The sequence below is a fragment of the Aegilops tauschii genome, chromosome 2 (assembly GCF_002575655.3).
Source record: "Aegilops tauschii subsp. strangulata cultivar AL8/78 chromosome 2, Aet v6.0, whole genome shotgun sequence".
Lineage (NCBI taxonomy): Eukaryota > Viridiplantae > Streptophyta > Magnoliopsida > Poales > Poaceae > Aegilops > Aegilops tauschii.
This window is the reverse complement of record NC_053036.3, coordinates 634,683,009-634,710,512: the sequence shown is the minus strand read 5'-3', so window position 1 is coordinate 634,710,512 and position 27,504 is coordinate 634,683,009. Positions and strand designations below refer to the sequence as shown.

The following is a 27,504-nucleotide window of genomic DNA, read 5'->3' as shown; positions in this document are numbered from 1 at the left end:
TGACGATCCAAAAACACCACCATTGCCAGTATAACCAACTCGTACTAGAACTAGACTTTCATACCGGAGCTCGAGACCGGGTGCTCAAGTAGCATCATCATCGACGTCACTCATACATTGTCTTCACCATTTTTCCTCGATTTCAGCAGCTACATGCGACGTGCGTCCACCGCAGCTACACAACCATACCTCTGCGTCAAATCGTTCTTCATAGATTTCATCTCACTGTCGGCAACCACCGGATCTGGGACCTTTCAGTAGCCACCGCAATCCGCAACGAAGCCGTCACCAGAGGCCAGAGTGGTCACCACACAAACCAACACCTATGGCAGAACCTCGCTGGAGAGAGCCTTCCCGAGTCCCTTCAGCCAATGAAACCATAGCTGAAGAACTGCAGCGTCCCACCGGATCCATGTCGGGCACCAGATCTGGGTAGACCACATCTACCAGCAAGGACATGGCGATGAACCAGGGTCGAAGTCGGGACACCGCAACGCCGCCGGCAACAACAGCCGAGGACCGAAGTCGAGGAGCCCATTGGCCCATGGTGAGGAGCCCCGTGGCTGGGAAGGCAGGATGAGGCGGCGGCAGCACACACGGAGGCGAGATCCACGCCGGGTTGATCGGGATGGTAGGGCGCGCAGAAGTGCAGAAGGACCTGCAGCCGCCAACCACCGACCGGGGCTTTGCCGGGTCGGCGCCAGCGGCGAGGGAGAGGAGGCGAGGTTCCAGAGCAGTGGCGCCAGCGGAGCCACCCGAGTCGCCCCGAGGAAACGACGCAGACGACATGTAGTTTCTAATATGGAAAGAACGGAAAAATACAAGTATAGATCCATGAATACATATGCAAGCCCGTGCACCGGCATCTCTACATCGACTGGTCCGTCTGCATAGTCACGTCCTAAGACTACGTCTGGAACATGCGTTAACTAGATTTCCCGTCTAAAACTCGTCTAGAACAAGGCTATATTCAAAACAGCAAACACCCATGTAAAAAGCAAGTTCATGGCATGCATGCAACTAACGGATGGATCATACTCATACGTACCTGGCGCCTCGGCAATTCGTGTCCCTTGTTAGGCCATTGATAATCTGGTTAGGCATGTTACGTGCGGCCACGATAAACTCTGGGTCCTTGTTGAGAGTTTTATCATATATCATAGGGGTAACAGATAGAAGCACGGCTGATTATAGGTGTCCAATACGAACTCACGCGCCCAAAATTAATTATCTACCATAAAACGAACGGCAGTAGTACGCAGTCGTACAACAGAATGCGAAACTAGATGGAGCCTCTCCAGCTAGTTCACGACATGTACGTATGATCGTCTCCCTCTTTCCCTTTTTTTATTAACAAAGACTCTCCTTGTCACGGTATATATATATACAGGTACGATCGATGTACAAACAGCCTTTCCTACCCTTGGCATCGCGGCAGTCGGCACCGCGCATGATCAAGAAATTCGACCTAGATTGCTAAGATGGACGCCGTTGCCGCTGCATCACCCAACATTTACTTGAAAGACCTCGCGAGCTTCGGGCGCTCGCTCCTCGATCGCGGCATGGTTCTCCCGGAGGACGTCGACGGCGAGGTGGGCAACATCTCTGTTCCCGTCGACACGTTCGACATCCTCCTCATCGACGACACTGTCGTGCATAAGAAGGCCAGCGACATCAGAAGGGTGGTCGACAGGAGCCATCTGCACCCCGGCCAGGTGGTCGCATCAGCGTCTGACATCTCCGGCCAGCTCGGTGTCGTCACGGGGGTCAACACCCTGCTGGACCTGGCCAAGCTCGACAAGCACGGCGTGGCGACACATCTCATCAAGGGCGTGTCGCCATCTAGCCTGCGCCGCGTCAGGGGCTTCAACCTTGGCGATTTCGTCGTGTCCGGGCCATGGCTCGGCCGGGTCATCGAGGTGTCCGTCGACGTCGACGTGCTGTTCGATGACGGGGCGGTCTGCAGGTTCACCAATGCAGATTACAAGAAGCTACTAAGAATCAGCGAGATCCCCACCGCGTATCGTCCGCAGATGAACACTATCTTCCACCCGGGGCAGTGCGTCACAGGGCTAGACCCTTGTTCCCTCTTCAAGGAGGCACGCTGGCTTAACGGCCGCTGGAATCGTAACCGGGTGGACGGCACTGTCATGAAGGTAAAGACGTCTGGCGTCCTCGTCTACTGGATTGCGTCGATGCATCATGGCACAGACAAGGGGCTGGTCGAGGCATATGCTCCTGCAGCCTACCAGAACGCAGACCATCTTACTTTCTTCTGCGTCGCGTCCGATTGCAGCTGGGGTGTGGCCGACCGCTGCTTTTTTCGCGAATCGAGTTCCACCAAAACCGATGATGCCAACGGGGATGCAGCTTGTGCTCATGATCAACATGAGGAGGAGGAGGAGGAGGAGGATGTGATTGATGATGACCGTGAAGCAGCAACTGATCCTGTGGTACCCCGTGAAGCAGAATGATGTGAGGTTTTATCAGAAATAACCGAGGAAGGTCTTCGAGGGGCATAGACGGGCACGACGCCCAAAACTCAGGAGGCATGTGGAGGTGGAGTTCCCCATGGTCGTCGCCACCTGAAGAAGAACAGGTTGCTGCCAGCAGGGTATATATCGGTCCTTCTAACATGGAAATAGTTGCAGGCCAAGCTGTCCCCCTTTGCCACTAAGAATTGAATCTTATCCACTTTAACAACAATGGGGACATACTTTGGGTCAATTTCATAGATTAAGATCGCGGGAGAAACGATTTCGCGGCGGCCTCTACCAGCAGCTATTGCGGCCGCCATAGCGGGCAATCGCGGCAAATAGTGGAAATTTTTTTGATGGGAGAGATGATTTTGAAGGGTTTTGCTGATTTTTTAGCTATTTAGAGGATATGTAGAGGATTTCGCGGCAGCAGCCATAGCTTAGCGGCGAGGCTCCCGGGCAGCTATAGCGCAGCTATCGCGGCTATTTCGCGGGCTATTTTAATCTATGGTCAATTTACAATACACATGTTCTATACTGAATTTAGACCTCCTACAATTTATACTGAATTATTATTTTAATAGTTTCTGATAGAGTGCTTTGGATCGTGTCGGTTAGATCATTCTGGTGAACCTACCTTCTCCTTGTCCAGATGAGCTCGATCCAGCGCCGACTATGGTGAAGAAGGGGCCGGTGATGGCAGAGAGATGGCGGCGGCGGTGTGCTTCCCGTGAGCACCGCGCTAACCCTAGATCGGTAGGGATTGTAGATGGGGATTGTGGCAACGATTAACCTCGTAACTCGTGCCCCGGCCCCCACCTCTGTTTATATAGCGTGGGTCACAGGGGCCCACCAACCATGGTTTGGTTGGGCGCCCCCGATCAGGGCGCGAGTCAGGGGCCCATTTGACCCGTTGGGTTCGAACGGGAGAGAGATCAACGTAACATTCTCCCCCTTGATCTCAACTTTACTTTTAACTTTATACTTTCTAGTTTATTTGTTTCATCACATATTGGTACATAGAGCATGTTTCATCGTCACAGCTCAATTGCCGATAGAATCATACAGCTACAACATACGTTATGTTCAAAAACAAATTCTGTTCCTTTTGGGCCTATCCAGGACTCATAAGGCTTTCCCTTAAACCCATGCCGGCTAAATGTTCCTTGAACACATTGGGTGGTAAGCCTTTCGTTAGCGGATCCGCAAGCATATCTTTTGTCCTTATATGCTCGAGACTTATAGTTTGATCCTGGATTTTATCTTTCACAACATAATACCTTATCTCTATTGTTTTGGCAGCATTACTCGACTTGTTGTTGTGAGCGTAAAATACCGCGGGCTGGTTGTCATAGAACATCTTTAGTGGTTTGTGAATACAATCTACCACTTTCAAGTCGGGTACAAACTTTTTTAGCCATATCGCCTGCCCCGTGGCTTCGAAGCATGCTATGAATTCTGCATACATCGTGGATGATGCAACTATCGACTGTTTGGAGCTTTTCCACGAAATAGGTCCCCTAGCGAGGGTGAATACGTATCCTGACGTGGATTTTCTATCATCTCTGTCCCCCGCAAAATCTGGGTCTGAATACCCTTTTATCTCTAGGGAATCTCTTCTTCTGTATATTAGCATGTAGTCCTTCGTGCCTTGCGCATAACGCAATGCTTTCTTTACCATCTTCCAGTGCTCTATGCCTGGATTATCTTGATATCTACCGAGTACCCCGGTGATAAAGGCTAAGTCAGGGGGAGTGCACACTTGTGCATACTGTAAGCTTCCAACTGCCGAAGCATATGGTACTCCTTTCATTTGATCGATCTCGTACTGGTTCTTGGGACATTGGAATTTCCCAAAACTATCGCCCTTAACTATAGGAGTAGGTGTGGCTTTACTCGCATGCATATTATACTTTTAAGAACCTTTTATAAATATGCTTTCTGTGATAGTCCTAAGACTCCATTGTTCCTATCTCAGTGAATTTATATGCCCAAAACATATGATGCTTCATCAAGATCTGTTATGTCAAAATTTGAGGATAAGAACTTCTTTGTTTCTTGTAGTAGACTAACATCACTGCTAGCAAGCAGGATATCATCCACATACAAGATCATCAAAATATATTTCCCATTTTTAAACTTTGCATAAATGCAGTTATCCTCAATATTTTCTTTAAATCCAAAACTTTTAATCGTTTGATTAAACTTTAGATACCACTGTCTAGAGGCTTGCTTTAATCCATAAATGGATTTCTTCAGGCGGCATCCCATATTTTCCTTGCCTTCCATGATAAAACCTTTGGGTTGTTTCATGTAGACATTTTCTTTTAAATCCCCGTTGAGAAATGCTGTCTTTACATCCATTTGATGTAACTCTAAATCAAATTGAGCAACTAATGACATTATGATTCTGAAGGAATCCTTACATGAGACTGGAGAAAATGTCTCATTGTAATCTATCCATTCTCTTTGTGTAAATCATTTTGCCACGAGTCGTGCTTTATACTTTTCTACATTCCCTTTAGAGTCATACTTTATTTTGTAGACCCATTTGCAGCATATTGTTTTGGCTCCTTTAGGAATTTCCTCTAAGTCCCAAACATCTTTGGAACTCATCGATTTCATCTCGTCTTCCATTGCCTTCATCCACATCGATGAATGAGGGCTTCTCATGGCTTCTTCATATGAGTGGGATCTTTTTCCATATGAACCATTTCTGTGTTATAAACTTTAAAGTCAGTAGAAATAGCTGACTTTCGTGGTCTTGTAGACCTTCTAAGGGCCTCAGTTTCTGGCACATTCTGTGCCTCAACTTCTGGCACTTCTTCTAAAATTTGCTGTTGCACCTCCCTTTCATGCTCAACAACGGGTTCAGTCGGCTCCTGACGGACAGGTTCCGGGTCTACTCCCATAGTTGTCATGGGTGGAGTTGCAACTGGTAGTGAGAAAAATGGCTCCTGAATCATCGGATTAGGTGCATGCACCCTCTTCTCCTCAAGATCAATTTTCCGAGCAACCAAGCTCCCCCTCATCATTTCGTCCTCTAAGAAGACTGCATGTCTCGTTTCTACAAACTTTGTATATCTGTCTGGGCAGTAGAAACGAAAACCCTTTGATCTGTCTGGATAGCCAATGAAGTGGCAACTCACTGTTTTGGGATCTAACTTTGCAATGTTTGGATTAAACATTTTGGCCTCAGTAGGGCACCCCCACACCCTGAAGTGTTGTAGGGAGGGCACCCTTCCTGTCCATAGCTCATACGGTGTTTTGGGCACCGACTTGCTTGGTACTCTGTTGAGAATGTGAATGGCGGTTTTAAGTGCCTCCATCCATAATCCCAGTGGCAAGTTGGAATAACTCATCATGCTACGCACCTTATCCATAAGTGTACGATTGCGCCTTTCAGCTACTCCATTTTGCTGAGGCTCGCCCGACATTGAATACTGGGCTACTATGCCAGTCTCCTGCAAGAACTTTGCAAAAGGTCCAGGGACTTGGCCATATGGAGTGTGCCGACCGTAGTACTCTCCCCCAAGGTCGGACCTTACTATCTTTATTCTTTTATCATGCTGATTTTCAACTTCAGCTTTGAATATTTTAAATTTATCCAACGCTTCAGATCTTTCTTTGATTGGATAAATATATCCATAGCGAGAGTAGTCATCTGTGAATGTTATGAACGAGTCATATCCATCCACACTTTTCACCGGAAATGGTCCACAAATATCAGTGTGAATGATTTCTAGTATGCCTGTGCTATGGATTGCACCTTTTTTGATTTGTTTTACGTACTTTCCTTTAATGCAATCTATGCATTGTTCTAAGTTTGAGAATTCTAACGGAGGAAGAATTTCACTTTTGACTAATCTCTCTATTCTCCCCTTCGAAATATGGCCCAAGCGATAGTACCATAATTTCGATGAGTCGAATGTTCTCTTTTCTTTTGTTCTTTATTCGATGCGGAAACATGTTCTTTCACATTGCAAACGGAATAAACTTTTTCACGAAGTGATAACAAATAAAGCTCATCATGTAGTAAAGCATCACCCACATAAGCATTATTCAACCATATGGCACACTTGCCATGTCCAAAATAACATTCATAATTATCTTTGTCCAAGCAAGAAACACTAATTAAGTTTCTATTACATGACAGAACATATAAAACGTCTCTAAGTAGAAGATTGAATCTGTCAGCTAACTCCAAGGAGATGTCGCCGACAGCTTCAACCTCCGCTTGAATTCCATTTGCTACTTCAATTCCTCTTTCTCTTCTTAGCATAGTCCGGGTCGAATGGAATCCCTGTAAAGAATTCGCAACATGAACAGTTGCTCCTGAGTCAATTCACCAAGTGGATTTCGAAAACTGTGTGTACAAGGATTCATTTACTAAGAAAACAATGTAGTTACCTTGCTTTTCCATTAAGGACTTCAGCCAAACAGCGCAGTCTTTCTTATAGTGGCCAGTCTTCTTGCAGTGGAGACATGTGTCTTTGTCCACTGGGAAAGGCTTTTGCTGATGCTGATGCTGATAGGGGGCTTTACCATATGGCTTTGCAGGAGAACCTTTGCTGTTTTGGTTGTAATTTTTTTCTTATCCTTCACATAGTTGATTGAACCACCATGTGAGGCTTTGAGTCTGTCCTCTTCTTGGACACACAATGCTATTGTCTTTCCAATGTCCCATGTTCCAGGTGACATATTGTAGTTTACAACAAAGGCTTCAAATTCCTTCGGCAGTGAAGCCATGACTAGGTGGACCAGGAGCTTTGGTTTGATCTCCAGATCCTCATCCATGGGCTTTAGCTTTGCTGCCATGTTGCTCATTCTGAGGATGTGCTCTCTTATTCCATGACTACCACCTATGTAGCGTTCTGTCACCAGTTGCTCTAACACCTGGGTGGCATATATCTTTGAAGAGCCAGTGAACTGGCTCTTTATCTTTGTAAGCAACTCCCCTGCGGAAGCGCACTCTGCAATGGAGCCCACAATGGTGCTCTCAATGGTATTCTTTATAAATGTCGTGCACTTTTTGTTTGCATTGACCCACTTTTGGTTTTCTATGATGTAGGACATCTCTAAAGGAGCATAGTCCCCCCCCTCTTTTTAGCCCATGCAGCATCATCATCAGTGGCCTCTCTTACTGGCTCTGTAGGTTTGACTGGCTGTGGTTCATCCACAACCCAGTCCAGCTCAGCACAGACAAATGCCAGTTCAACTTTCTTCCTCCACTCAGTGTAATTATCACCTCTGAGTGTCGGAACATCTTTTAGGCAACTCATCAAGTGAAAGCCTCCTGAAATCACAATTTAAGTGACATCAGTATAACAATCATATGCATTAATCTAACGTTGGTCAAATTAAACATACAATTGTCTATGCAATTAAATCTATATTACCGTTGGGCAAAATATTAAAAATAAATGCACCTTTAAAATTTCAATAATAAAACATGATCATGGTATTAACAACGTTGGTCATAAAAATAACATAATCATATTCATTTCAATAATCACTTTAGCATGCTCCTAAAATATAATTCTATCTAAAATTTTATTTTCCTTGTAAAAAAGTGCACTGTTAATTATTTACGCAGCGGAAAAACATGAATAAAAATTCATGACCTTTTTACTTTTTACTTTTCAGAGTCATTTGCTGTTAGCCCAAAACTGAACAAATATCAAAATGAGCAAAAACTGCAGCAGGAACGGCGTGCGGCTGCGGCCTCGGCCCAGCGCGCGGCCCAGACGGCCTGGACCCAGCGCGCCCGCGGCGGCTAGCCACGACCCAGCGGCGACTGCACCCGGCCTCCACTTTCGGCCCACTGGCCCAGAGGCTGCGCTAGGGTTTGCCGTGGCCGTCGGATCAGATCCGATGGTCCAGCGCACCGATCGCTGGGTCAAAACAATCTAGCGACGCGGCCCCTGGCGAAACCCTCGCTCCTTTCCCCCTTCGCGCCGCTCTCCTCTGCTCCAGGGCTGCAGTTTCTCTGGCGCCCCGCTCGCCAGCGACGGCGGCGAGCGCCACCGCACCGCTCTGCGCGAGCCTGCCTTTTCCCCCTCCTTTCCTTTTCAACTCACTCCATCCAGCGCTTCCTGTAGCAGAGAGAACGAGAGAGGAACGTCTGTGACCTCCTCTGCTCCCCTGCTCTTGACCGCGATCTAGATGGAGCGGTTGGCGGCGGCGCCGTGGCCTTCCCCCTAGCCGGTTGTGCGTACACCTCGCGGTGAGCGCGCCGCCGTCGAGCGGTTAGGCCGCGGGGGGGGGGGGGGGTATTCTTTTTTTGATTTCTTTTCAACCGAAAAAGTCTAACCCGATCTGGCTGATACCATTGATAGAGTGCTTTGGATCATGTCGGTTAGATCATTCCGGTGAACCTACCTTCTCCTTGTCCAGATGAGCTCGATCCAGTGCCGACCATGGTGAAGAAGGGGCCGGTGATGGCAGAGAGATGGCGGCGGCGGTGTGCTTCTCGTGAGCACCGCGCTAACCCTATATCGGTAGGGATTGTAGGTGGGGATTGTGGCAGCGATTAACCTCGTAAGTCATGCCCCAGCCCCCACCTCTGTTTTTATAGCGCGGGTCACAGGGGCCCACCAACCATGGTTTGGCTGGGCGCCCCCGATCAGGGCGCGAGTCAGGGGCCCGTTTGACCCGTTGGTTTCGAACAGGAGAAAGATCAACCTAACAATTTCATCTCACTTGATGTGGCCATATATCTGATTTCATGAAAATGATCTACAAATTCCAACCAATGATGTCGAAGGAGACACCCCAGCAATGACAAGGACAAGCCTTTTAGGTTTTGCATTCCAGTCTTTGGTCAAATTAACTGACGACACGGTTGCTCGAGGTAAGGAATATCTTATGAACTGGCGACTATCGTCATCATTGTCGTCGTTACCAAGCTCTAAGTTACATGTGACTACGGACGGTGATAACACTCGTGGTGCTGCAACGGACATAATTGATTCTGCCGTGGCAAGGAACGTTATCGATTTGAATGGGCAAAAATATTCCAAAGAGGGGACGAAGGCGGCACATGGTACTTGTTGCTATGATGAATTATTCTGCTTCCCACGTTTCGATGTACTGCAGAGCAGCCCTTCGGATCACCATTACCTTGACATCGCGGACCAGGTAATTATACTTCTGTTAGAAAATATGAAGAACTGGAGGTAATTAAAGTTATACGTATCACAGTGAACCATAATTAATGACTCTCTTTACTTGTATTTTCTAGCATAGTTTATTTTTCTGTTTATTTGTACTTTCATTCTAAAACCTGTCAATATTTAAATACATGCAGTAGGAGTTTCCTACTGTTTTACATCCAAAAACTAAGATTATTCTAAGGAAAGTTTACATGCACAATATGCTTTGTCTATTGGTATAATTCATCTGCTTAATTATGTCATTTTGTTTTCATGTATCCTTGTCTTAAAATAAGTAACGGGGCACACTACATGTTACAAGTCATGATAGAACGATTTTTACTGAATGAAGTACATATACATATAGAACTTTAATCAATGCACCTTTTCATGAAAATGCAGGGCAGTAGTCATGTCAAGAGTTGGGCGAAAACAGTGCAGAAGGAATGGAAAATTCTAGAGAACGACTTACCAGGTATGAGAGTGCACCTGGAAATACAATACACAGTCCATGGTTACAAATGAATGCCTAACTTTTAAATGTGCAGAAACCATTTACATGCGGGTGTTCGAGGACCGCATGGACCTACTCCGGGTGGTGATGGTGGGTGCGAGTGGGGCACCGTACCATCACGGGCTCTTCTTTTTCGACTTGCAGCTGCCTCCATCATACCCAGCTGCGCCACCGCAAGTGTACCACCACTCCTTCGGCCTACGCCTCAATCCCAACCTCTATGAGTCCGGTACCGTGTGTCTTAGCCTGCTAGGCACATTTGGGGGCGAGGGCAGTGAGGTCTGGTCGCCGTCGACATCAAGCATCCTCCAAGTCGTTGTCTCCATCCAGGGCCTCGTCCTCAACGACCAACCATACTACAACGAGGCTGGATATGAGACTCTGGTTGGCAAACCAGAGGGCCGCCGCAATGCCTTGACCTATAGCAAGAATGCTTCATGCTCCACCTTTTACGCCACCTCAGGGATTTCAAGAATTTGTAAAGGATCACTTCCGCCATCGGGGGAGGTTCGTGCTCGGGACATGCACCGCGTGGTTGCAGGGATGCGGTGTCTGCAGTGCCCGTGCCACTGAAGCGGGAGGGGAACATCCATGTTCGGCGGGGTTAAGGCTTGCACTCGCCAACATGGTGCCGAGCCTCGTGGCAGCCTTCATGGAGATCGGCGCCGAGGGGTGTGAAGAGTTCCAGGAGTTGCGAGTCCCATTACCATGTGCTCGCGGCACCACTCACTAGACAGATGAGAATGTGATGCTGGTGATTTAGTCTCTTAATCTTGTAGTTACTCACCTTTAGTTCCATAACAGTTATGATTTTTTTTTCCTTTTTGATTACAAAGGGGTTCATCAAGGGGCAATAGCGGCAACCCTGTGAACGGCGGGTGTATATCTTTCATCGTGACTCATGAAAATAATGATATTTATCTAAAAAAAGAATTTATATCTATAATTTGAGCGTGTGGCGAATCGTACTCATGGGATGGTGCAGATCGAGCATGGTCCTGACATACGAACGTGTGGTGTCTAAATGTTTTTGGTCCGCAGAACAGTGAGTTCCAACGGTGAACACAACATTTAGGAGTCGGGCCTAATGATAGCAGGATAGCCAGGATTGTCAGGTCCATCTTGGAAGCACTGAGGTTCAGGTCGCTTCGTACGAATGCTTCTCTAATTAGGCCTAAATAAACTCACAAAAAAAATAGGCCTGATACGGTTTGTGCATTTTTTTTCTAGTTGTCATCTAAGACAATTAACTACTCCCTCCGTTCCTAAATATAAGTCTTTGTAGAGATTCCACTATGGAGAGTAGTAAGTAAGTCTTATAAAACTCCCACACCATTTGACTTTAGGCGGATATTCCCATGGTTTATTCTTTTGTTTGTTTGATTAATCAAATTGTATAAGACTTCCAAAAACAAATGGTATAAAGGTCGGATGAAGCATTATTAATTCTTGTCATGAGAATTAGCAAATCCGTCTTCTTTTTCTTTTTCTTTAGTCTTTTCCCTGGTTGTTTCCATGTGTATTTATACTTAATTTACTTTTGCTATATCTTGTTTTTGTATTTATTTCATTCTCACGTTATTTTCATGTTTCCCTTCTCCCTTTTATACTTCTTATAAGTTCTTCCCGACAAAAAAATCGTTATTAGTTTCACGTTTAGTTTATTTTGTTTTTGTTAATATTTTTCATGAACAAAATTTTATTATAATGCTTTTTTTTGAAACGTTCACATGTCATAATACAAATGTTCATACGTAGGAGTAAATATTCATTTATTTCACGAAAAAATATCGATGCAGAATATACTAAATGAAAAGAGAAATATTAAGGAGCCCCGCAAAAAAGAAAAATAATGAGAAGAAATTGATATGGAAAAAAGTTTCATGCTTCCCTTTTCCTTATCTTATTTTTTTAGTTTCCTCTTTTTGCTTTGTTTTTTATTCGGTTTTCACCAACATAATATTGGTAGAATAAAGTAAAACAATTACCTTCACTTTTTTGCTGGAAAACTTCCAATCTATTCATCATTAATCATGTCAGCACAATGAACACCAGAAATAATAAAAATTACATCCAGATCCGTAGACCACCTAGCGACATCTACAAACACTGAAGCGAGCTGAAGACACGCCACCACATCACCCATCTCTCGCCGGACCCGGGCAAAACCTGTTGTAGTAGACATTTGAGAAGTCGTCATGCTAAGGCATCATAGGACCAACGCACCGGAGCAGCAACCATCACTGATAAAGAGAAGCATAGATCGGAAGGATCCAACCTGAAGACACACGAACAAAGAAAAATGAAGATCTGATCCGAGTGGATCCACGAAAGACAACCACCGACCGACTCTCATGAGATCTGTCAAAAACACACCTCCACACGCCGTCCAATGACGCTATTCGCACCACCGGGATGGGGGCTAGGCGGGGAGGACCTTATTCCATCTTCAAGAAGACGCATCTGCCTCGTCGTCATGAGCATGACACAAACTCTAGATGGACACAAAAGACATCTAAAAACAGAGGAGGAGCGCTCCCACCGGAATGGACCGAGAGATCCACCGCACCTCCAGGAGTAAGACCATAGAAGATGAGGTAGACCCGCGGCGCTGCTGGCAGGAGGCAAGTAACCCCTAGTCTGCCTTACCTTTACTTTACATTGCATAGGTTTTTTGTGTGAATAATGTCAGAAAAATAATACAAGAAATGTGTTGTGTTCATGTCAGCTAGGTGAATATGTACCGTCCAAAAGACTATATGTTTAATTTTCTCTTATTAATCCAACACTAGTACAATGCTGGCAACAATATCCTTTTCTTTCCCCTCCCGCGAAGCGAGTACGTAAAACTTTCCTCCCCTCGATCTCTGTCGACCCATGGATTTGCCTCACATCCGCCTGCAGATCCGCCGGCCGGTGGCAGGGAGGAGAATCCTAGTGGCTCGGCTCCTCCTAGTAGATAAATTAGTGTCTTAGTCCTCCCAAGGGCGATGATCGGATGTATGGTGGCGCTTTTTCTTCGAGTCAGTCATCCAGGCTCTAATCCCCCTCAAGTTTGTCCGCTGGGACGATTTAGACGAAGCTCCGGCATAGATTCCTGCCAGCTCCTCGGGGCCACGAGGTTAGGGTTCCTCATCGTGGGTATGCAACAACGAGATTTGATGTCGGGTTCTTCCCATCGATTTTAGGATTCAATGACGACAACTATAGCCCTAGGACGCTGGTCCTTATGGGCACTGTCGTCGACAATGTCAGGCCGACTCCAGTATAGGAGCCGCGACAGCAGCGCATATGTGGCTCATTCTGACAGTGACAGTGGTGGTTTGGAGGTCCATGAACCTCGATATAATTTTTATTACGTTTCACATGCTTTGTACTTCCGGTGAATCTTTATAATATATATGATCCTTTTCAAAGAAAAATCGTACACTGGTATATAAAAAGCAAGTAGTGGCCTCACACAAACCATGTTCGTGGCGTGCTGCCCCCACGGTGACCCCCGCGTCACCGGTAACAGATATACTGGTGGTGTGTCAGTATTTGCATGCCACCGGGACTACCCATGGCATGCTGAACCTATAGGCGCCACTAGTGATTATGAACATTAGCGGTGTGGCCTCAGTTCCATACGGCACTAACAGAGTTTCTATGAACACCTTCTGGTCAATAATTATTAGGGGGATCTGCACACGCATAAAAATTTCCACGTATCAACAAAGATCTTTATCGAGCAAACATTCTATTACTAAATACAATTCCCATTGCTTCGTGATATGTCAAAAAACCAGAGGCGAGATTTTTACAATATCCTTGTGATCAACACTTTCATCGCTATACCTAGTTATCCTCGTTACCGATTTGTATTATTTCATTTTTTTCCCTATTCAAATGTCCCCATGACTAACACCTTAGTCACTATGATTGGTCAAGTGAAGATGGACATCTTAATACCCAGTGGGCCCATAGTGTATCTTTCCAGCGCCGAAGGAGCAAATCATGGTCTTGACATATCAAACACCAGAACATAATTTTCTGCCTTCTGGTATACCCGAAAGTCACTTTTATAATCACCCAATTATGGAATGATGTTTGGTAACCTCAAAGTAACGATACTGTATCCTGGTTTACATATTCTCATGGTCTAAGAACGTAAGTAAACTTTAACAATTAATAAAAAATACAGACAACATATTAGCGACCTGATTAGGCAGTATTTCATAAGTTGGTTCTATCCAACATCATTGTTACTCTAACAATTTGTTATCATTATTTCCGTCAATGTTTTTACACTAATAATGCCCATGATCGGGAAAACAGGATCATCAAAAATACATGAGCTAGGCCTGAGGACTGAATAGGGATCTACTTGATACTTATCTTCCCACACATGTAACTATGTTTTTCCTCTGAATCTCATAGTCAACAACCATTGCAATTATAGCATATAAATACATACCTAATTATGAATGTGAAATAGAATATTAATTTTCTTATTATTAACTCTACGGCATATTTCCAACACATAAGACCTAAACATAGACTAAAAAAAAAACAGAATTTTCAATTCAATTTTGCCAATTCTTCATTCACTTGTAGATCAAATTTGAAGTACTCCCTCCTTCCATCTATATAGGGCCTAATGTGTTTTTCAAGACCGCCTTTGACTATTGACAAGATTAATAGTACATGAGATCTATAATGTGAAAATTATATCATTGGAAGCTCCTTTCAGATACGAATTTGATGGTATGCTTTGTGTAAGTTGCATGTCATATATTATTACACTAACATTTGGTCAAAGTTAGCCTTGAAAAACACATTAGGCCCTATATAGATGGAAGGAGGGAGTATATACATTAAATGACTAGAAATGAATCACTGACCCAAAATTCCTAGATATGACGTTGAACATGTAATGGTGTATCTTGAATATACAAGAAAAAATAAAGGTCAAACGACGAAACAACTGTCACTTTGCTTTCAAATCTGACGTGTTCCCGCATGAAACCCAGATTATTCCTCGGTGTTGATCTAGTTTCTAGGCAGCTTATATGACCTTCTGTGAAATATTCTCAATTTTTGAATGCAACCTATATGGATCATGTAATGACACCATGTAATCTTTCATATTTTTGCAGACTTCGATTGCATTATTCAGAATTGAAAAATTAATACCTCCATGTTTAGGGTTGAGTCTTGCCACTCTAAGGTTCGAAGTCCTTTCCATTTCTTCGATAAGTCCTAAACATAGACTCAATAACACAAATAGGATTGTCAACGGCATTTTTTATTCTCTTGTTGTTCAAATTGGAACTATATTCATTAAATGACTAGAAATGCCAGACCCCGAAAATGCCAAATTTTGACATGGAACATGTAATGGTGTATTATGAGTGTAGAGAAAAAAATACAGACAAAGTTCAACCGCTTAAGCAACTTTCACTTCGACTTTAAACCTGACTCGTCCCCTCTTAGACTACAATTCTTCCTTGAAGATAGCCGGTTTCTAAGCAGTGTATGTCACAACTTTGTAAAATGTTCTCAAAAATTTATCACGATATATTGATGAAATATGAGGGCACCACGCCAAGTTTCATATTCATACTCCATTTGCTTTTTTCAGAATTAAAAACCAATAACCTTCATGTTTGGAGTCCAATCCTGGTATCCATATGTTTGGAATTATTTCCCTTTTACTGGATATGACCTAAACATAGACTAAATAACACAATGGCATTTTCCAACCAAGTTATATGGAAAAAAGATGCACTTGTAGTATAAATTTTAATTAAGTGCACCAAATACCTAAAATGCACTGAATGACTATAAGAGGAAATAGTAAGGGGGGAAGAAATGGAAAAAGAGAGGAAAGCATATAATGTATATAAAATAAAAGAGCATAAAAAAGAAAACAACTATTGAACAAAAGAAAGGAAACAAACAAAAGGAGTAGAAAAGGGGAAAAGAAAAATATTGTTGGCCCGGTACCACTTGGCAGGAACTACGCAAAGCATGTGCTTGTCGAGTGCCATGTGGCAAGAACTCGGCAATAACATGCTTTGCCAAGTGCTACCAAGTGTCGGACTTTTGCCTAGTGTTTTCTTCGTGGAACTAGGCAAAAATCATGTATTCGTGTTTGCCTTGTACTCAATGAAATGCACTCGGCAAACACCCTGACTAGGCAAAGTTCTAAATTATTGTTCTGCGGGTGTGGCTAATCAGAATTTTGCTAGACATACAGGGTAAATGCTATGAGAATATAATACCTAAATAATTCATCCGCACTATCATATTTCTCTTAACATGCAACCTATCCACCTCAATAAATTTGCCACTTCAGCCAAAAACAACAATCAATAAACCACGTGACTAAATTTTCTTTTATATATACCCCGCAAAAAAATATTCTTTTATATACATAGCCAATCCCCGATCATCGAAGCGACTGAGTCGTTCTTCCTTCTGTAACCGACTAGGCAGCCCAAAAGCATAGAGGCATCATATTATCCTTACAACCGCCGAAATTCAAACCTTAATCGACCTAACGCCGCCAGAATCGAGCTCCCGTGCGCACTACCTCATCACGTGATAGCTCACCATCACACCACGCCTGGTGGCATTGCTGCACGCCTGCACCGCGTGAGCGGCACCGGCAGGGCCTCGTCATTGCCCCACGTCGGCTTCGCCTGGACTGCGCTATCACGCACCCGCAACGGGTCACTAGCAACTACAACGCCTTCCGGGTGCCTGCATTGGCTTTTCTGCTCCACCTCTTACCGCCTCCTAAAGCACCCTCGTTAAGACCACGACGGCGACCTCCACGCTCGAATAGGTACCGATGATGAAATCACAATTCGATCAATTGCTGCACTCGGCTTTTTCATCATCAGCCCATCACTATGTAGCAGGATTGGAGATCACCTACGAGACGATGGACATGGAGGAAAAGGAGGAAAAGGAGGAGGGAGTGGGCGGGCTTTCCTGCTGGAGCTGCTGCATCTGGTCTACGGCCGCCTCTCTCTCGCCAACGCTGACTGTTGGCACTGGCGCTCATGCGCGTTCCCAGTGCACCCGGCTGACGCTACGCTCGTCCTGCTTAGGAGCGCCACCCAAGGTTTTGGTTTTCGGTTTGAGTTTGTTTGCCCCTGAATGAGATGGCCGAAATTCGGTCATTTCAAAAAATTCAGCAAAATCTCGGGCGAAACTACAAAACCGAAGTTTGAATGTTAAACAAAATTTGACCAATTTTTTTGGAAACAAGCAGAGTAAACACCAAGGAGTACAAATATAAATGTTTACCAAACTTGCTTCAAGATAAAAACTCTGCATCAGTCCAACATCACCATCAGCTCGAAAAGAAAAGATTGAAACATAGACATGGAGGAGTCGATGGATTCAGCCGCAGTCAAACATCACCATCAGTCCAACATCCCGGGTGTACTGCAGAGTTGAGGAGTCCACGGATTCAGACGCAGCCGGTAGACATCGGCAACAGGGGCCAGGTGACGGTGTCCTGGATTAGCGAGTGCTAGCCACATCGGCCAGCCAGTCATGGGCTGGACCGAGGACCACTAGATATAACCGACGAATGACCCATGTTTACCACATGACCCCTAGCGTTCTCAAGATGGAATCCTCCGAAGACATGGCGTACACTTCAGGACATATTCAAATGATCGGCAAGCTTATCCCTAGATGTAACCGAACATTATGTAACCCTAGGTACCCCAGTCCCTATATAAGCCAAGGGGTTTAGCTCATAGGTTTAAGTTAGAAAGATACTCATATGATCTTGAGGTAGATCATCGTGTACTTTGTACTCCATCACAATCAATACAAGAAAAGCAGGACGTGGCGTTTTACCTCATCTAGAGGGCCCGAACGTGGGTAAACATCGTGTCTCTTGTTCATCTTGTTACTGCCTAGCCAAGATCACCAGTTCGGAACTCCTACCCGAGATCCGCCGGATTTAAGCCCGACATTGGTGGCCCCTGTAGGTCCCGCTGTGTGGTCAAAATAGCTCGATGGCATATCTTCGAATCGATGACAACATTGGTTATGGGAAGACCTTCTTCCCCGGACAACCTTTTGTCTTCGGCAGCATCACGCTTTACGCCAATTCGACTGGCCACCTCGGCCAGATCAAGAATTTCACTCTAGGCCAGACCATTAGGTTTGGAAACATGGAATACCCTACGGAAGCCCGCAGTGAACTTCCATTTTTGGGCTGGGTGCCAGACCAATCCGAGGACCTCGCTGACGCCGAAGTGTCGATCTTAGTTCAATCACGGATCAAGTCCATGACTTGGATCACTCATCGGACCTGGCTTTGAGCTCCGAGCCTAACACTACCACGTCGGACCAGACATCAAGTTTGACCGACGAAATCCCCAAGGCCATGTAAGACGGGACCTCGGCAAAACTTCAGCTAAGCCCGGTCAAGACATGGGCGAGGCTGATAAGACACTTCTGAATGAAATGTTAGATCGGATTCAGAGCCTCTCTATCTCTGACGGTCGGACCTCGGTCTATGATTAGATATGGGAAAAACCTAGAGGAGCTGGAATTCAACACAGCCTCCACTCATCTAGTCGCTACCATCGAGGATTTAAGCGACGTTCTAGCATATGCATACGACGATGATTCCTACATGGATGAAGATGTCGATGAGATGTCAGATACTACATCACCCCCTGCCAGGAGTAATACTAGCAAGTGGGTAGCTACATCCACCTACGACGTCTATATGGTGGACACCCCTAAGGATGGAGGAGGCAACGGAAAAAACCCAAGCGCCAATGCAGAGGCTGCCATAAATGGAGGCACCGGCAATGTTGATGCAAGCAACGGCGGCACCAGAAACGGTGACACCGCCAATAAAGACACCGCTCACGATGGCGCCGAGAATCAAGACGCTGGCAACAACAACATTGATGACGGTATGATCAACGGGGACGATGACAACCCCGATGACGTCGACTATAATCGAGAGTCCGAGAGGATAGAAGCCTCAGTCCCAACGAATTTGATTTCATTGAGGATCCCCTTGAGGCGCCTCATCTTGAAACTTTTCGCAGTCGATTGGCCAATACGGCCAAGAGCATCAAGCACAAGACCCAAAAGCTCAAATCTGAACAGGACGAGCTTAACGATAGATGGGTCGAGCTCCTCAGGGCCGAATAGGACATTGAGGACAAGCTTGTGAAAACTGGGGCTAAATTTAAGTACCTATATGTGGTTTGAAATTGAAAACATTAAGTATCCAAATTTTCAACTCAAACTAGATGTGCATTACATGTACATGCTTACGCGTCACTAGATAGCTACCATAATCAATATTTATTGGCTAATCATACGACAATAGTTGTTGCAAAAAAGACCGAACCAATCAACCTCGTCTCTCTCTACAGGTCGACATGGTGCGGCACCACACCTAGAGATCCGATTCCCCTCGGTAGCGCGGGACAAGGCCGCCAGGCAAAGCCGGTGTGGCTTGTGATACGTCTTCAACATAACTCTAATTTTCGCATGTTTCATGCCTATTATCTTTTAATTTGTGCAATGGTTTCAAAGCTTTATTAAGAACTAACCTATTTATTTAGTGTCCTATGCAAATTTCTATTTTCTGCAGTTTTTGAGTCTCAGGAAAAGAAAATATTAGCAGACCCCGACAAAATCCCGAAAAAAGTTTTAAGCCCAAGGCATGCTGCCTAAAAGGGGGGGGGGGGGCAGAATCCCTATGCACCTATAGGAATAGATCCTCAAGGATCATGGCTATGCTGACATCTCTGTCTCTAAATAGGGGGGGGGGGGGGGGGGCAGAATCCCCTTTCCTTGTCGCCATTGTTCCCTAAATAGCCACTCAATCCCTGTAAAATATATGTGGTGTTAATCAGAAAACACATGGTGAAAGGATTAACATCCGGTACATTCAAAACATAGTTTTTCTTTAGGCATTCAGAGAAAAATATCTCACCCAAGGAAAGAAACCATCATACAAAAAGCAACCAATACTCCACACTGTTCAAAACCTTTCAAAGAAATATTATCACGCAACCTAATATAATGGAAGACAAGGTATATACGACCAGCCTCTTCAAAGACGAACTTAACACGATGGTGTCACGCATGTTTAATTTCCCGGAATTGTTGGATGCGTCCAGTAGTTGTTTTCTCTTTTTGATTTCTTGTCGCCATTTCCTTAGCGCTTCCCTGAGAGGCATGTGGTACAAGTGTGTATGGGGTTGTATGCCTGGTAACCCATGGCCATTTCGATATTGCACCAAGTAAAAGAGCCCCATTTGCAAGCGACGCTCCTTGTATTTCCTGATACTGTCCCTGATAATTTGTAGTGAGTTTTCAATGGTGTGGTGGTACTCTTTGTAAGCTTCCCACGTAAGCATACCTCTCTTCACGAGTTCATTGTAGTCGTCAAGTACTGATGCAAGACAAATGCGCTTGTCTGTTTCACAGTCCAACGATGTAGTCTTGAGCATACGACGTTCGTCAAAAGAAAAAGTACCGTACTCATCATGGCGGCAAAGTCTAAAAGTTTTTCCTGGCATCTTGAATTTTTTGGTCCCAAGGCTTTTGGTGGCCAATGCAAAAAATATGATAAGACACGTTAGAGATGAAGCATGCATCATGGATGAAACAAGCATGTCACGTCAAAAAACCATGGTTTAAGCAAAAGCTTCATTAAGTAGGCTTGCTCATCAGTATATACTATTTGTTCTCTTATTAGATAATCTATAGTGTCCATTGACATGAAAAACAAGCCTTTAGAGCATTGTTTACCGTAGGCAAAAAAATAAAATCCAAGTGAAAGTGTTTTTCTTAGCTACACCCATTGAGAGAAGTTTGATTTTATATATTTTAACAGTGGAGATAAAAAAAAGGCACTTGATTTGTAGAAATACACAATGTGTGGAAATATTATTTTAGTGAAAGGACAACAATATACAATACACGAAAGCATATGCAAGCCCTCCAACCAGTTGCACGGGTCATCTTCCTTTTACATAAGGGTGTGGATAGTTCTATGAGAGTTTACCAAGTCTCAATCAAGTGATATAGTATGTAAGAAAGAAAAAACTAAAAACTAAAAAGAAATTTTTGCACGGATCTGTATGCAAGATCTCACGAATAGAGCATTGACTGAGACATAACAAAGTCTTAGTCGACTGATATTTAGCAACACCTTTTTTTCATAAATATACCGCATGTCATAATAGGCTAGCAACAATCAACAATTTTGGGGCAGAAAAGATAGTCGACACGACGTTTTGTTTTGTTGGTCTAATAATACTTTCATCAGCCATCTACTCTAATCAAATACTCGTCTAAATAATGAAGGACAATTTTTTTTTCAAAACTAATGAAGGACAATTTGGCATGTAAGCTTTTAGATGAAAAATTATTGAAGAAAATACACGGTAGGAACTCTTCCTACGGTTTCGCCTAAATTGTTTTTGAAGGATAAGAGTATCAAGATTGTCAAATTAACCCATGCTCTCGACCGAAGAGGAAATTAAACGGATGGATCATACCTGATGTCTCGCTTCCTATCCATCACTAGTAGAGTGCCTGTGCGTTGCCACGGGCTCTTGAAAAAGTTTGCAAGAGTTACATGTTAAATTCCACACGTATAAACAATATAACAGAAACATAATTATTTAATAACTGAAGTCCATTTTTGCAATGTAAATTGATAACATAAAGAAAAATTAACGACATGTCCATGTAACAAACTGAGCGATGTTCCAACTAAACATCTATTACAAAACTATTAATATCTAGATGATGCGCTTAAGAAATTCTTTCACAATATCCGGTAAGTTTCCTTTAGCTTCATTCCCATGATGGTTTAGCAAGTATAATAAAAACTGCTTCCTCAATTCATACCCATCCTGCACAAACGCACACATGTAGTTAGTATGAAAATTTAACGCCGAAGGTCTTAAAACATGTAACGGACAATACTCATCGCGCAAATCGGCTTGACCAAATCTTCAATGTTCCACCAGAGCATATAATGAAAAACAAAATAGCCAGACAAATTCCTGCAAAACTTTAAATTAACAATGTAAAGAATATAGTGATAACAAAAGTAAATGTTTTTGTTATGAATTCATTACCCATCTATACTCGTTGGAACACCGGACGAAAATAAACGTTGCCATTTAGATAGATCATAATTCCAACCAGGCAGCTTTATTTCGAGTGCTTCTTTGAAATCCCTTGCAAAATTTTTTAATTTCAGTGCATGCCTCAATTTTTTCTCCTCTAACGATTGTGATGTTTGAATAGGATCCATAATATATAGACGACGTTCCTCTTTGTCGATGACGTACAATAATATTTCAGAAAATGTCATCTGATCATCTCATCAGCACGGGCATTCAAACTGATTATTAGCTAGCAAGCAACTAAACATCACTTTATTTTTAGGTATTTATTGATGCAGCAGTCCTCCTTAGCCACCAATAAATCTAAACGCTGCTCTAACTTGATCTGGAATGTTATCCTTTGCTTCATTCTCCCTGACCATCCGCATCTGGACCATTAGTCACTTCCTGAGACTTTGTGGATCCTTCAAATTAAGCATAAAAAAGTCAGAAGATATATTTAGCAAATATATGAAATCTATAACCTCATTACAAATGCACTTACATCAGTCCTAGGCATGTTATGAACCATGTCATTCCCGATGGTTTCATACAGATGGGCCATCTCCTGTAAAACTTTGAATCCGGAGTCCATGCTGTCACAAAAAAACACAATATTGTATTAGCTATATTAGAGCACACACTAATACCTAAGCCAAATTTAAAATAGTACCGCCGAGGTGAAGCATGAATATTCTCTTGTTCGGGCCATTCTAGAAGTTGGTTGTTCCTATCAGGGGCCTCCTGTTGCAAGACAAAGCTCAATTCTTGCTTCACTAAAAGGGCTTCCCTCTGAAGTTCAGTGTCATGGAAGTCCTCCTCAAACTGAAATAAAGCCTGGTTCGAATAATCAATAACGATAGTCCTCTCCATTTCCATTTTCACTTCTAAAAGACCGTATGACGAATCCACGTGTGCCAGTGGGAGAATATACTGCATTTGGTAAACGAAGGTAAATGGCAAACAAAATAACCAAACTAATTTATAAGAATGAGAAAACTTACAATTGTAGGGGTGTGAAACACGTCGTATCTTGGAAAAGGTTCAAGCACGACATTGTTAATCAGCGCATTGGTGCGCTGTTCTTGGCTTAACCAAGTCTGCCTTAGCACCCGTGCTTGCTCATGGAATCCCAAATTGAAAAAATGTGTCTTTCCAACAGAGCTGGTGCCTGTGCTCCTCTCCGCTGCGTCGGTAGTAATATTACGCACGGCAAAATGACAACTATTTTTTGTCGAAAATGTTTCATATCCTCCTACAAAATATATATAAAAACAATTTATATAATATTTTGAGATAAAATAACGAGATAATGTATAAAAATGAAATACCTGGGTGAACGTGTCTGACAATCCATGTGATGTCCGGTATTCCATATAATTTAGCATAAACAGTCCACATGATACGCTATAATATTATAAAATAATCCTTTACAACACCACACAAATAAATCAAATAAACAAACCATTGTAACAAGTGCTTACCCACCGGTTTGTATTGCCTCATGAAACTGCTCTACAACCGTCCATTTTGTAACATTCAGATCGGGCCACTTATGACCTCTGATAAACTCTGGACTATGCTCTACAAGTTTTAGACGCTTCTCGAGTCCTCGTAACTATTTTATATATGAGAAATATTAGGTATCAAGGCAAACAAAACATATGTTCAGATGAGTAAAAAATATATAGTTACCGTAGTAGCAAGGTCATTGCGTTTGACCCGAGAACCAAGTGAGTCCATTACTTGAATCTCACGTTTTTTGGCATTGGCGACTGCTAGATACCAATGGTAGCCCGACATGTTAATCGGAATGAATAACTGGTGTAAATATCATACAAGTCACGGTCATAATTAGATATAAATATTAATAAATCATTATAAATATGAATTAAATAAAAACAATCCATAATTATATGCATGGATAACGAGACAAAAACTAACCATATCTTGTTGTAGATAAGTATTAACATGATGCACGATGCAGTGATATTTTGATGGGTCTATGTCTATTTCCCCGTCTTCTTTTATCTGGCCAGATACAAACGTGCTAACAATTTCTACCTTTTCACCCGCCCTGACTTTTAGATGGTCGTGAGCAAGCATGCAATATATGTAAGCATTTATCACCTGTAATCAACATTTACATTATATTTACAATTTATGATATTATATTTTGTTCAAATTATTAATTACAAATTTTGTGCATTTGGTCTTACACCGTCATGTAAGAACATATCGTCTTTCATAAGGCATTCCAAATCGTCGGTTGATAGCAAGGCATCTCCAATGTCCATGAACTGAGTATTCTTGGGGGCAGACTTGATTGATTCGATGACTGTAATATCTCTAGGGGTACAAACATAGTCTGTCGAATTCATAAAAAATTGAGCCAACTTAGCAATAAAAATGAGCAAAATTAGTTGAATACAAAAGGCAATATCACAAAAATAAGATTTATAATAATATTAAAAAAATACCTTGTGGGATAACATGTAAATTAGCATCCTTTTTTGGTTTTTTATGAGATATAACCACTTCGACATTTTTATGTTGTGAATTTTCGTCCCCTTTCAGCGACATCGCATCTGAACCCTCAATGTATTCTTTTCGTCCATCTCCAAAGTCCATATCCATGTCTCCTGTATTCTGATAAAACAAAAATATAAAAATAGACCTTCTGTATTATCATCTATAAGATACATACAGAGGAAGGTTAGCTATACGCACCTCTTCTCGTGGTGTTTCAGCGTGGTCTGTCATCGTTGCATCAGTGCGTATGTCGGAACCCATCAATTTATATCTATGCTGAAATATAATTAATAGTTTTTACTGCATCATAAAATTATATAAAATATATAATAAAACTTAATGTGAAACTAACACAAATTTTTACTCTACTAAAAAAAGCATTTGGTTTTATTAGAAAAATATGTTGCTTAAATTGTTTACTAACACAACATTTCGGGGAAAACAACAAACTATAATGTTCATATATAAGTAAGTAGGGGTCTGAAATTGCTTAAATTATTTTAAATTAATTGTATAGGCTATGGAAAATTGTCAAACAAAAAATAAAACAAACAAACCAACATTAACCAAGTATATTTGTTTTTCTACTATTTTTTAATATTTATTTTTATGAACCATGTTTAATATATATATATATATATATATATATATACAAATTTGTATATTTTGTGAGGTATGTATACTGTAAATATATATGTTATTTTGTGAGGTATAAAAATAATTAAAAAAATTCCTTTCCATATATGATGCAATATAAATGATATTTCCGACTGCATCATATAATTATATATAATATATAATAAAAATAAAAGTGAAAATAACACAACTTTTTAATGCAAAAAAGATACCTAATTGATATTATTAGAAATATATGTTGTTTAAATAAATGTCCTAACCCATGAAAATTCAGGAAAAACAACTAACTGTAATGTTCTTATATAAGTAAGTAGTCATCTGAAAATTATTTAAATTATTTATGTAGGCTATGGAAATCTGTCCAACAAAAGAAAATAAAACATGCAAACAAACCTTCTTCAACCAAGTATATTTGTGTTTTCTATTATTTGCCCCCCTCTTATTTTTGTTGTGATGCCCTTGGTTTATTTAATAAGTATAAAAATGTATATTGTTATGAACCATGTATATTATTATACACTTTTATTGATTTTGTGAGGTATGTATAGTTTTTATATCTGTATACGCACGGTTTTTTATCCACATTATTACACAAGGCCAGAAAAGGCCGGGCCAGGCCCAGCACAAGTGCATCACAGGCAACGGCCCACCTCCCCACGCGACAGCACACCTCCCCCGCGCGACGGCCCACCTCCCCAGCGCGATGGCACACCTCCCCCGCCTCCCACATAACCCGTGGCCACCTACCCCGCCGCAAACCTTATCCCATTCACTCCTCACTCCACTCACTTCAACTCCCCCTTTCTCCTCCGCCGCCGCATCGCCGCGCGCGTCCACGAGCTGGCGGCCGCGCTCCTCCGCCCACTCTTGCCGCATCAGTCCCTCCCCTCTCCTCTCCACTCACTCGCCAGTCGCCACATCTAACCCGCTCACCTCCCCCCGCCGCATCGTCGCGGACGTCGCCGAGCCCGCAACCACCACGACTCCGCCAGCCGACCACCGCACCAGTCTCCGGCGACCCATGTGCGACCGATGGTGACGCACACATCGAGCAACATCGACCAGGCGCGGGTGCTGGATCTAGTCGCCGTTCAGATCCGCGGCGGTGCTGGTCTCCGGCGAATTCCTTGCTCAGATCCGAAGCAGGGTGACTCGATCTGCAACGCCTGAAGGTCCGGTACGCCGATCCGAACCCTTTCCTCCTCTACTTCTTCCATTTGTTACTTCCCTGACTTGATCTCCTCCTCGCTGATCTATCGAGGCGCCGTGAACCGGCCTCACAGGCAGGGCCAGGGCGAAGACAGCTCCCTGAAGGCCAAGACACGGCCACGGTGGTGCAGCCTATGGTCTACATCGCCGGCAAGAAGCACCACCACGAGGTCGGGTCACGGTGGTGCAGCCTGTGGTCTTCATCGTCTACCACTCCGCCGTCTTCCGCAACCCCCACCACTTCCGCGTCAAGGTGAGACAAACGGCCCCTCCCCCCTCCCCCGTCCCCGCGAATGGACTACGGTTCGCGTTTTGCTGTAATTTGTGGCTAGCTACGTGAGCGTGTACTGCTACTATTAGCTTTAGGAGAAGAGAGAGGGAGAGGGAGATAGACAAAGGTATGTGCTAGCTATTGTGAGCGTGTACTGCTACTATTAGCTTTAGGATAAGTGCTATGCACACGACACGCCATTTTATGTACACACACGATGGTTAAGTATGGCTGGACATACGTATGATTGAGCAAGTCGCCGTCCACTGGTATGAGCTACGTATAGGAGAACAAGGATAAGCAAGGTCTGTGTGATTTTCTGTGTCTGATATAAATTGCAAGAGTGCTAATTTACGTATTGTTGTAAACTTGATATTATCAAATATCTCGCTAATATAATATATATGGACATGTTTAATTATTTTTCTCCTGTATTCTCCATGCAATAGTTGTAGTTGCACCGATCATGTTGTTTTCATGTGCAAACAACATCAAAAGTAGGTTAAAATGGCCTCAAACGAGTTGCTTATCCTTTCAGATCATC

General features: G+C 43.2%; 1 pseudogene; it reads left to right on the top strand.

The window, feature by feature from the left end:
* The first annotated feature begins 1,481 nt into the window (after positions 1-1,481).
* LOC109738344 (probable ubiquitin-conjugating enzyme E2 23) lies at positions 1,482-10,878 on the top strand (annotated as a pseudogene).
* The last annotated feature ends 16,626 nt before the right edge of the window (positions 10,879-27,504 follow it).